This window comes from Calonectris borealis, chromosome 1, assembly GCF_964195595.1.
Source record: "Calonectris borealis chromosome 1, bCalBor7.hap1.2, whole genome shotgun sequence".
NCBI lineage: Eukaryota > Metazoa > Chordata > Aves > Procellariiformes > Procellariidae > Calonectris > Calonectris borealis.
The window spans coordinates 182,864,796-182,877,555 of NC_134312.1; positions in this window are offsets into that span (position 1 = coordinate 182,864,796).

Consider the following 12,760-nt stretch of genomic DNA (forward strand, 5'->3'; position numbering starts at 1 on the left):
CACACTCATTTCATACTTGGGCTACTGCTTTGTGCACCAGAATCAGTTTACAAATAGACTTAAGGGATCCATCCCCATTCAGGATTCACTGAAGGTAGCTAATATGCTCAGTGACAGTGAGATGATTGTACTTGCCTGATACCTTTTCCATATAGATAATGACAGTGAAAAAAAAAAGTGTATCTTGTCAGTACACTCTGGGGGTATTTTTTGCATGTGCGGCATAAATGATGGTACAAGCTGCAAGGTTTTGAAGAGACATAGACTATATCTAAAAACCAAAGCCAGTATTAAAGAGGCAGGATGTAGTGCGGAGTGGTAGCTGCTTAGTGGGACAATCTGACGACTTGAAATAACAAAATAACTGATAACAGCTAACACAGTCATTACAGTCCTGTATAGTAAAATCATTACTAATACTGGCTGTTCAGCTGCAGGTAAGGCTGAAATTTTCTGAATTTGTCATCTCTTCTCCGTTCCAAGTGAAATGTTTACAATAATACTGTTTCCTCTTCAAACCAACAGAAGGAAATTCTTGTCTCAAGGGTCTTTTTTTTTCTCTCATGATTGTATTACTCCAGGATCCTTTTCAGAGCATTTCTTCCTTCCCTTAAACAAATTTTTACTGTTGTGCTTGCAGAGCAGAATCAGTTGCCAGGAAGTGAACTCTTTTATTGTCATGATTGTGAACAATAACAGCACACAAATTGACCTCTCCTGTATCTTCTTGGCCACTGCCACATGAGTGGAGTTAAGGAGTAAAAGGACATGACATGAATTCTGTCTGCACTGAGTAGGACCAATGTCCTGTATGCTAACATGGCATCTTAGGTGAATGCTTGTGCCCCATAAAGCTGCAGTGCTCTCTTGGGCGTACGCGGCAGGAGGTTCTGGTTTGTCTGAAAGTGTATCTGCAAAGTGGTTTATTGGTTTGATTTTTTTTTTTTTATTTTTACCTACCCATCTCTCCTAAGGAAATGCTTATCAATTACTATCTGTTATTATCAAAACATATTTTCTATTTATATTTTGGCTTATTAAATTACCTCTTTTGTATCCATTACTTCCAGTTAACTGAACGGATTTACACCTATCTGTTATAATTGGCCTTGTGGAATCATATCACTGGTGAATTTGGAGCGTGTTGTTTAATTTGCATGAAGTTTTCCAGATTAAAATTTACTTAAAAATCAGCAGAATTTTTCCTTGGATTAAAATTCCTTGGATTTTCTAATTTCTCCATTTTCCTTTCTCATTTTTTTTCAGTGTCCCTCCAGCACTTCTGGATTTTTTTTCTCATGTTTATTCTCTTTTTTGCAACATTTTGTCTTCTGCATTATTTTGTGGACTCCATGTCTCTTATCTCGTATTCATCACATTCAGTTCATGAAGCAGACCTGGTATTTCAGTGTTCAACACGTCAAAATACTTAGTTGCTTTGTTGCATCTGGTTTGCTTTTTGCACCTCACAGGACTAGCAGGTAAGAGGCAGCCCTACACAAAGTGCCCATAAAATGCTAAAGAAATCAAAGTAATTTCAACATTTGAAACTGTAGAAAGTCAGATCGCTTTTTCTGTAGAATATAATCTTTGAAAGGACTGCATATTTATATATAATATATATAATCTGAGGACTGCATATTTACTGAAATCCAGTATCCAGGCCAACAGTTGTAGTATTTCTAGCTCTGGACAGTATTCCTTCAAATAGGAAATAACAAATATTTTGATAAACTTTGCAAATTCCATGTCACATACAAGAAGTGATTTTCCATTATCAGATTCCCTGGAACTTCCTGGTGCCAACAGGGACTAAAACAAGAAAGGGTCTGGAGACAGATAAATATACATATTCTTGAGATTGAACAGAAATGGAAACTTTTTTGGGGACTGTTCCATATATTGTCTAAACTGTATTAGCAGAAATAAAGAGAAGAAGTCTTACAACTGTCACACGCTGTTTCTGGTTTGTGTCTGTGTGGCATTCTGCTCCTGGGCAAGCGAATGAGGCAGTCTTGCTGTGATGACCAGATGATTGGAAGCATAGTATGGTAGCAATTGGAGAATAGCACTCTCAGAAGCTAGAAAATGTCCAGAAAATGCTGTTTCAGAAACCAATAAAGTTTCTGAAAAACACACAGGAGAGTCTGGCATGACAAGTGATTACCCTGCTTGTCAAATAATCAAAGTGTTACCGAAAGGATTGAGATAGATTTAGAAGTGGGATTCAAATAGAGTTAGGCATTTAAGCTCTGAAAATCTAATCTCTTGTCCCCACAAGCAAGCAAAATACTCTAAGAAGTCGCCTATTGATCTAAGCAATTCTGAATTGTGTAGTTCTGCAGGCTTGTGCATAAGGGCAAACCTCCTGTGCCATACACCCTCCAAGAGACTTTAACTTGATTTTAACAGTTTGTCTGTATCCCGACACGTATCTACCTGCAGTGAAATGTTTGCAGAATTAGGACTCTGCCCAGCAGGAGTTCTGGGAGTGACTTTTGGACTGTCCAGGTGACTCAGGAGCATGGACACTAGCGAGCTTCTAAGTCTCTTGACACTTCTGAAAATTCCTGCGTTGCAAATGCATTTTCTGGGACTAAAGTGTACTGATTTAGTTAGTTCTTCTGAAGTGCTAAAGCCTGTTTTCCAGTTTGCCTTTGCCCCAATTGCAACACACCCCAGTGTGGGCAGAGTGGAAAAGCAATCTGTTAGGGTTTGGGATAGAAGCACTCATACACACTCATTTTGTGTGCTCATCTTTTGATCTCTTCCTTAAAACCCTGCACGACTCATGAGAATGTGTTTATAGCTGAATAGCCCTGAAATGTTATGTCGCTGATGCAGATTGACCTCCATAAATAGCATGTCCTCTATACCAAGATCCATTTTCTTCTCTCTCTACTGCTCCTTTGAGATGATTTTTACTGTTGTTTCTAGCTCTGGGGATTTTTCTTGAGAGCCTGTTTGCAGAACACATACCACACATACCTTTCAAGGCTCCCTGACTCTTATTACCGATATTACTTTTAAAAATGATTTAGTGAAGGCTACAGATGTGCTAAATGGTTTGGCAAAAAAGCATGGAATGTCTCTGAAGAGGGGCACCCACCTGCTGACTCGTGAGTCAGTGCTTCTTTGGTTTTACAGTGCTGAATGTAAAATAAATAGCAGATGATGAGAAATGTTGTACACTGCAATAAAACACAGAGAATGCACAGTTCATGACAGAAAAGTAAATCACTGCTGCACATTTTGTTGCAAAATGTTCACTCTACTATTCTGTTTCTCAAAAGGGTTCAAGTGAAAATGCAAAAACCTCCTTTTGCAAAGTATTTTAATTTCAGATCACTCTTTCAATCCTGCAGTCTGCCTGTTTTCTCCCCCGGGAAGTAGCACCTTTTTTAAGTACTGAGTCACAAATGCCAAGTGCCTGACCTGAAGTATTTGGCTGCTATTAAGTTTCTTTAAAAACAAGAGAGAGAGGGAGAGAGAGATTAAATATCAGCTTCATAAGCTGCTGTTTAGAAGGAAACTAGCTAAACAAAACACATTTGGCATAGACACAGTTCAGTGCCACAAACTACACTAATGTGATGAGGTAAAGAAGGAAAAATAAAGAAGTGTTGTTTCATCTTCCCCTGGACTGTGGTTGTGCCCAATAGTGGGTTTCTTAATGTTTCCATTACATCCCCCTATTTTTAGAAGTTAATAGCTCGGCTATAACAATTTGCTTCAGGCTGAAGCTTGGCGTACAAGGTCTCAGTCAGGGAGCACATTTAGTGAAATAGAAGATTACCCATTTTAGAGCCATATTTTTTTTTTCTGTCATACAATCTAAAAATATTCTCCATTTCAGAAATTACATTTGGCATCTGATTTATCTATAATGTGATCCGATATCTTTTCTCACTGCATTTGACCAATGAAAAACCCCATCAGAGAAAAAAAAATGGGGTTTTTTTGGTTTGTTTTTGTGTATCCATATGAGATTGGTGGCCACTGTATTCACCTTTTTCAGGGTTTAAAACAATCTGTAGCTATTTGAAATCAAAGAAGATATAAGTGAGGTAGATTATATGACATCCGTCTACTGTTTAAGTTTTTTACTTTGGTGTAAACCATTGCAGCAGAAAAGGTATAAGACTAGATGAACAGTGAGTCTAATCTAATATTGTAGTTCTTATTTTTATCTGTTTCTTACACTTTGATTGCTTAGGTATTTCTGCAATACTGTGCTGGTTTTGGCTGGGGTAGAATTAATTTTCTTCATAGTAGCTAGTATGGGGCTATGTTTTGGATTTGTGCTGAAAACAGTGTTGATAACACAGGGATGTTTTTGTTATTGCTGAGCAGTGCTTACACAGAGCCAAGGCCTTTTCTGCTTCTCACACCACCCCACCAGAGAGGAGAATGGGGGTGCAAAAGAAGTCAGCTGGAATAGCTGACCCCAACTCACCAAAGAGATATTCTATACCATATGACGTCATGCTCAGCATATAAAGCTGGGCGAAGAAGAAGGAAGGGGGGGCATGTTCGGAATGATGGCGTTTGTCTTCCCAAGTAACCGTTACGCATGATGGAGCCCTGCTTTCCTGGAGATGGCTGAACACCTGCCTGCCGATGGGAAGTAGTGAATGAATTCCTTGTTGTGCTTTGCTCGCATGTGTGGCTTTTGCTTTATCTATTAAACTGTCTTTATCTCAACCCACGAGTTTTCTCGCTTTTACTCTTCCAATTTCTCCCCCATCCCACCGGGGGGAAGGGGGGTGGTGAGTGAGTGGCTGCGTGGTGCTTAGTCGCTGGCTGGGGTTAAACCATGACAAATACCTACCTGAAAACATACTTACTAGAAAGACAAGGTGTTTTGTCTGAACAGAACATGAAACTTAAACAGTGTGATACCTGTTAGTCTTCCATAAATTTCTTTTTTTATATTTGGAATTATATTAAATATAGCAGAACAGATGGATGAAAGAAGGAGAGTTTTGGAGGAGCGACAAACACCCTGAATCTTTTAGAGAAATGAAGATAGTATTGTAAAAGTGATGCACTAGTAGTTACAGAAGCAGCATATACACATTTTAATGATCTAAAATACTGTAAATAACATTAGATATTTTGTGCTTGTTTAGAAGTTATTTCTGATGTCTAGAGGTACATTTGGTTTTGTTTGTATTGTGGCTAAGCAAAAATTAATTTCCCTAGTTATATTATTGCTTTGCTGTATAATACTTCTGGGGCTTTTCTGGACTGAAAAGCTGTGGTAAAGCTACTTTTACACCTTATTTCACACATCTCAGCTCATTTTACTTGCATAAAGTTGACATTCTTTCATTTTTTGTTAAAGCACAAATGAAAGAGTAAAATACATGAAATTTACATGGAAATAGTGAAAGAGAAAAGATGTCCTGTCCCTTAGTCTTGCAGAGGTGTCTGTGCAGCCCAGTGTTCTGGACATTGACCTGCTCTTAAGTGGGTCTATGCCTCTGTTGAACAATCTGACCAGTTGATACAGCAGCATGATAATGTTCCATTTCACAGTAGCATCTGCATCAACTCTTGACATAACCTAGATAAAAGAGATAGTATTAGGCAGTTGTTACAGATCAGAAAAACACACTTGATACTTCAAAAATTATCTTACACTTTTTCCATGCAATAGAATGCACTTTGTTATCACGGGCTTCTGTATCAACTCATTCCCTTTTGTGGAAGATTTTATTTCAACATCTTTCTCCTTTTTCCCTTTATTTTCCATTTTAGCACGTGAATGACTCAGCAATAGGAAAGGCCTTCGTAGGAAGGTAAGTCATCTGCAGGGCACATTTTCTGTGACAGGTACAACAGTATAATTCAGTGTACTTAGAAATTAGCCAATTTGTAGTAATACTTGGTTGGGTAACCTCTTTCAGATTCTCTCTCCCTGACCCCAGCAAGGAACCCTGGCTGATCATCTTCCACTCTCACTCTTCTGCCAAACAGGGAGAGCCTATTGCTTAGCTCTTCAAAACAGATCCGCGAGGTTACTGGCATGTTAAAAACACATTACAAACGAAGTATGTTGTACAGGTGCTTTAGATGTTCCTGACAGCCCTTCTGAAAGCTATAATCATTGGTCCTTTATTCAGTGGGGACTGGGAAGTGTTTATGCTTTTGTCACACTTTATCACCTTTAGAATAAGTACAATATTGTTGGGAATTACTTCAAACAACAAGTATCTTGAGTTTCGTCAGGCAACGGCAAATTTGTGTTTGAACTACAGACATCATCTGCAAGTATTAAGGAAAGGAAGGAAAAAAAGCTTCAGTCAGTCTTTGGAATGGGAACATTTATTGAACAGCTTTTAACAGACATTTTTATTTTTTTCCAAACAATGCATACATCTGACCAGTAAGTTTGGTTGGATTTTTGTTTTTCATCCTTTTGTCATCTACAGTATAAGTAGTGCAGAATCAGCCTTGATAGAAAGGTTGACATTTATTTTTAATTCTGTAATCCCAAACTTTGTGAGTGTACCTGTTATGCAAAATAGATTTGATGAAGAATGGCAGACCCTAGGTATACTTTCTTCCCTCCTTCCCTCCCTCCTTCCCTCCTTCCTTCCTTCCTTCCTTCCTTCCAACACTGTCTTCCCTTTCTTTCCTTTTGCTTCTCTAAACCTCACATTTATCCTTTGAATTTGTAAGTTATTACATATCATATGCAGTTTAAAGTAACCTTCACTTTAAATTCCATGGCTTTTGTTGGCTAAGTCAGTATTTCAACAGCATTATTACAGTTTTCTTTGTGCGAATATTGTCAGTCAGACACTTTTAGCACAGGTAAGTATATTGCAGTTCTACTTGCAGCTTAGTGGTGAATGTCACCTATTAGGCCTTTGTGAAATCCTCACAACTGATCAGAAATTCCACTGCATGGAAAAAATTGTCTATTGTTAAGCAGAGCTTTAATTAAAGCTATACTTTGTTTTCAATCCAATTTAGGAACAAATACAAAAAAAGAAAGATGTAAATTTTACAATGCCTGGCAATGTATCCAATTCTGAGCTGAACAAAGAAGCTTATATGCTGAAAATCTTGTAGGAATAAAGCATGTAAGATAAATAAAAAGCTTCCAGTGCTTAATTCCAATTGTCTCCACAACAACTGGAGCTGCTGATAAGACACCTACTCAGAGTAATGATGCATAATGTGAAGAAGCAATAACCCAGACTGCATAAGTATGAAGGAATGCCATTCTTTTAAAGAAAAGTGTGGCAAATGTGAAGCTCTGTTAATGTTCTGAGCCATTTTCAAAGGTATATTTGTGAACACGGCAAATTGCCAAGTTTCAGGATTTTTTCCAAATATGATACGGAGAACAAGAAATGTAACTAATATAAGTGTATCAAGCATTTGCCCATGTACTTTCGTGTAAATATTTATGTACTGTCAGTTCATTATTAGTGGAAGTTCTAACACGAATATAAATATTAGAAAGTGTGTTTACGACAGATAAATCATAGGGGTGCTGAAGTAATTTGCAACAGTAAAGCCCATTTTGGATAATTACAGAGCCCCAGAAGATTGCATTTATGTATTACAAAGGAAGGGGATGTTCAGAAGAGAACTGTTTTGGGCTGCTGACATTCTGAGGAGGCTAGAGGCTGATCCTGCCTGGGACTGACTTAGGAACATATGCAAATACTAATGAAGGATTTTGTGAATAGAAGGGAGGGGAAAATTGGTGTGGTTTCAATTGCAAGGTTAACCTTATTCAGTCAAATTTCATGCAGATGAATTACTGTAACTATAGAAATAATGTAAGAAAAGATTAGTTAAGATTATGCTGGCAATAAAGATACTAATGGTTTATTACACACGGAGCCCTATTTTGCATTTTATGTGGGGGTAAATTAGACCACAATGTTGTTTATCCTTGTTTTATGAAGGCTATTTTCATATCCATATTAAAGCTTATTGTTGCTCTTGCCTTCACTCCCCTCCCCATCCCCATCCACATTTTATCTAGGCAAACTAAATACTTGGTGCATCGTCTTCTGCATACCTTAAATACAGTTAAAGTTAAGAACAAAACAAAGCAACCATTCTCTCCTCCATCCCAAAAAGGGCTAAGCAACAGAGCAATAGACTTTGGAAGGTCATATTATAATGAGATTAAAATGTAGTTCTCTGAGTTAGCGCTTAGCAGCAAATAAATGTGATTCAGCTCTTTTTCATGACTGTTTTACTGATAAGATTAATTTAAAGTGAAACATACATTCTTCCCTTCTATGACAAGGTAGTCATTGTCTATTTGGGAGATGATTGTTCAAGTAAAACACTATGAGAGGGAACAAAATTATTTTCTGAACTGCAATAAAAGAGCTTAAAATAAGTGAAAACTATCTATCTCACACTTTTTTCTTCATGGTAGTAAAAGCTATCAAAGCCTTTGCTGTTTGTAGAAAATTTTTTTGTGCTAGACTCGTTATTGGACCTTGACTGCCTTTGGAGGACAATGTTACACCTAGAGATTTGGTTATCATAGCTTTTGGTTCTTTATTTTTTTTTCCCAAGCCCTGGTAAGAACTGTTTCTTTTTATTTTATTTGTCATCATAAATAAATAAATAAAGCATATTAAATACAATAATAAGCAGCTAATTGGTTCTGTCAAGGCAAGAGATCCGGGTCACAGCTCCCTGAAGTAGGAGTTACATAGCTTATGGACTTCTCCACACTGAGCACTCTTTTACACAGAGACCACACCTGCATAGCAGCATCTGTCCGAAAGCCCAGTATGTTAGAACAAGGCAAGATAGTTGTCTTCTCACAACTAAAACCCTGCCTAATCCAACTCACTCAACTCCTCCCTACAAGCCAGCCGGGCTCCCTCCTGATGCAGCTAAGTTCACCTGCTAAGACTTGTATCTGTGGCTGACTACGTGTATTACAAATTGAAGTTGTGCCATGCAAAACAAAACTGAAAGTTATTCCTGGACAGCCTGGGAAGCCTGCAGTCTGTTAGGCTGCTTCCAGTGATCTTTCACCTGCTTTCTCCCCGAATACAGCATCATTTTCTGCATGTGCTCCCTTTCGACTTGCCAATGCCAATGTTCATCGTTTCCTTCCAGCCTGGTCTCCCTCATGGCAGCATGATGTGTTAAAACTCCTGCCATGGGGTAGGCCTGGAGCAACAACTTCAAATACTGAGAAACAGAAAATAGGAGTTGACTAGATACAAGAATATTATAAGTACTTTCTATTTCTAGTACTGTATCTTCTGTGTGATTCAAAGAATTAATTCAGACAGCATTTAACCAGATGGAAGTTGAAAAAGTTTTCTGAGAATATAGCAGGTTTAATAGATTTTTCCATTGTTATTTTTGTATAACCTTATTATCAGTCCCTTTCTTTTCAGCTGTCATCTCCTTTTCTGCATTCTGTCTTCACCGTTCTGGTTATCAGTGGACTTTGCCATCATCCCAGTTTCAAAAGTTAACCCTTTAATCCTTACCATTGTTTAGCCAATGTGATATTTTTTATACTAACCTTTTACCTACTAATCCTTATATAAAGATATTTTTGTATGCTCAGCTAATGAACATTTATTAAAATATAATTAAAATGAATGTACTGAAAATCTGTTACAAAAAAGGAAAAGGGAGAAAGGTAGAAGGAAACTCAACTTCTTCCCTTATACTGCTTTCATTGTACTGAAAGATTATTGTTATACGCTTAATCTTCTCAACTAGTAGCTCTATGCTTTTAAGAGGATTATATTATTAATAGTTTAATTATTCATTATGCAGTATTTTCCCAATTTTTACAAAGGTTTTTGTCATTTGGTTTTTAAAGAAAATAATTTAATGTTTTATTCTTCTTAATAGTCATGACTGATTCTGGTTTTGCCTGTACTTTTATGAAAAGTTGCTTCAAGAAGGACACAAGAAGATGTCTGTAGCAGAAGCAGATAGATCCCCTGCCAGCATAGTGACTCAAGACTGGGAGACTAGCACAATCAGGCTGTACTCCAGAGACTATGGTTTGATTACTATCACTACCAGTCAGATCATTAATCATAACAGTGGTAGTGACAGCAAGTTTCTTGACCTCATCATGAAAGGCAGGGAGGCCATCCACTGGAGCAATTCATCCTCCAGGCAAAAGAAAACTGTAGGGAGGATGTCTTTTATCATCTAGTGTGTTCTCTTTTATCCACTAATTCTGCCTATAATCTTGGTAAAAATGTAAGGGCTTTAAGGAGACAAGATCTCGCATTTCTTCTGCTCCTGGGGAAACACCTTTTGTTTTTGATCACTGAAGTACATGTTCATTTTCTCACCCCTCTGCATCCCTCAGTATGTAGTAGCTTGGCATCGAAAGCTAGAAATGTGAGTAAGTATCTGCAGCTATGTATAACAACAGTGAACGCGGCTGTCTTTCTTTATATGGAGGTTGGTTGCATGGAAAATTACTATGGGTCTTCTTCTGAACAGCAAAGCATATATTCCTTACAGAATGATTATTCTCTAGTGGCTGAGGTATATCTACAGTCTATTGCTGCCAAAGGATTTAACCCTGAAAACCCTGAGGGACTTCTTCTAAAAACTGAAAATTACAAGGTAGAAAATGTCTAGAATTTCTCTTCATTTTGCTGGTGGAACTGACAGCATTGTGACCTGCTTTCCAGTCCATGAAACACATAGTAGTTTTTTCGGTCTGTAATATCTATGCCATTCTGCTGACAGCATCTGTTATTTGTTATGCTTTTTCATTTCCTCATGTAAAACTCCCTCATTTTCCAAGTTATTTGAATACAACCAATCTTCAAAGAAATGATCTCAAGCAATGCTGACAATTAAAGCCAATTTGATTCTCATTTTCCTTCAAGATTATTTGCAAAAACTGTTACTTTTGTCAACAGAGAATCATAAAAGTGCATTTTTAGACCTGTTTTTTGGTATAAGCAAGGTCATGTTGCAAGGAATTTCTATTCTGAGACTGGGAAAATGATTAGGAATGATAATATTTATAATGAAAAGCTTCAAAGACATGATCAAATATGGTAACATAGTACTTGCAAGTCATATGAAGAATTTCAAAGTATCTATGCAAATAAATACTCACATGGGAAGATAATTAACATGGGCGTGTCAAAGAGGTCCCTTTACGGCTTCATTTCTTTTCTTTATTAATGACCCACCAGCCATGCAAAGTAGGCAATGCAATATCATTGGATGATTAACTAAAAACACACACTGAGTGTTTTCTGCAATTTTCTAATTTATATACTGCACTGAGAGTTAATGGGTATTTAAATGGTTTTAAAAGCAGTTTGCAAAATGAAATTCTATAAGAAATAACCATAATAAAACTATAGTCATGAAACCTGCCTTTGCACACAGAAGTACACCTCATTTGGATGGCAATATGTGAAGTGAACAGTAGCTCTGATTCATACACACATAACAGTGTAGCAAGTGTCTATTAAATGGCACTGGTCATGACTTCTAGTCATAGCAGAGGACCTTGAGCATATTAGCCAAAGATAACATACATATTATTCCTTTTTTTATTTACACAATTGGTGCTAAATTATGACTAAATAATTAATTAAATGCTCATTTAAGTGTGCCAACTGAGTTATTTGGTATTTCAAATACAGTATTTCAAGTACAGTATTTCAAATGCCAGCTCCAGGCAGAATCCCTTGATGCCAAGCAAGCAGTACCATGGAATTGGGCAGAAAGCTTTGAGACGTAATTTTCACTGTGTTTACTTAAAACTTCAATATTGTACTTCATAGCTTACAATCCAAACTTCCATGTTTCCTGTCTTTGTTGGAAAAACAACCAAAGACATTATTTTACTTTTTATCTTATCTATATAGTTGATACTTATCTCTCCAATAGTTCAAATTTTCCCTGGAAATAGTCACTTCATGTTAGATTCATTTGGACTCTTGCTTAAAGCCTAAATCTTATCATTGTTTTTACAGTTGCTGAGTCCCAGACTTCTTAAGCACTGGGTTGCCTTGACAAACTTGGATTCTCACTTCTCCAATTCTGCACAATGCCAGATTGTATCTTCATATTTCAAAAAAATTAAAATGTTCTTCTTTTCCTCTTGTCAGGGGCTTGTTGATCTTTGGCTTGTAATTGGATATTCAGTTTGTTCTTTATTTATCACTTTTCTTTCTGACTTTTCTCTTTCACTCCCTCACTTTTCGTTTTCTTTTTTTCTTTCTTTTTTTTTTTTAAATATATTTTCACACAGGCAGTTCACAGCATTAACATATGTTCATGTAAAATTATTTGGTAAATATCAGTATTCATACAAGTAGGTCACAGTTAAGTCTCAGCTAGTGCCAAGTGTCAGCACTGTGGAAACTTCACATATAACTCCCTAATCTCAGTCTTAACCTCTGTCTCATCCACTTAAGTGATGTGGCCTATACATCACAGAGAGTTTGTAAAGTGTACAGAAGTGACGATAAATTACGTATTTGCTCTTTCTCTTAATATACACAGAGGCCCATACAGTGATTTTTTAAGTAGACTTTGAAATAAAGCCCAATGAAAACTTTCTAAGAAAAATAAAATAATAATGATTAAAAAAAGCAACATTTAGCCTATTTATCAACCTGGAGGAGCCATAGATTAATTCATATTTTAGGGTGAATATCACCTAAAGTTTGGGAGTTTTGTCAAAAGTTTGCATTAATATTAATAATTAATATTAATTAATATTAATTAATATTAATCTTAAAAAAAATTT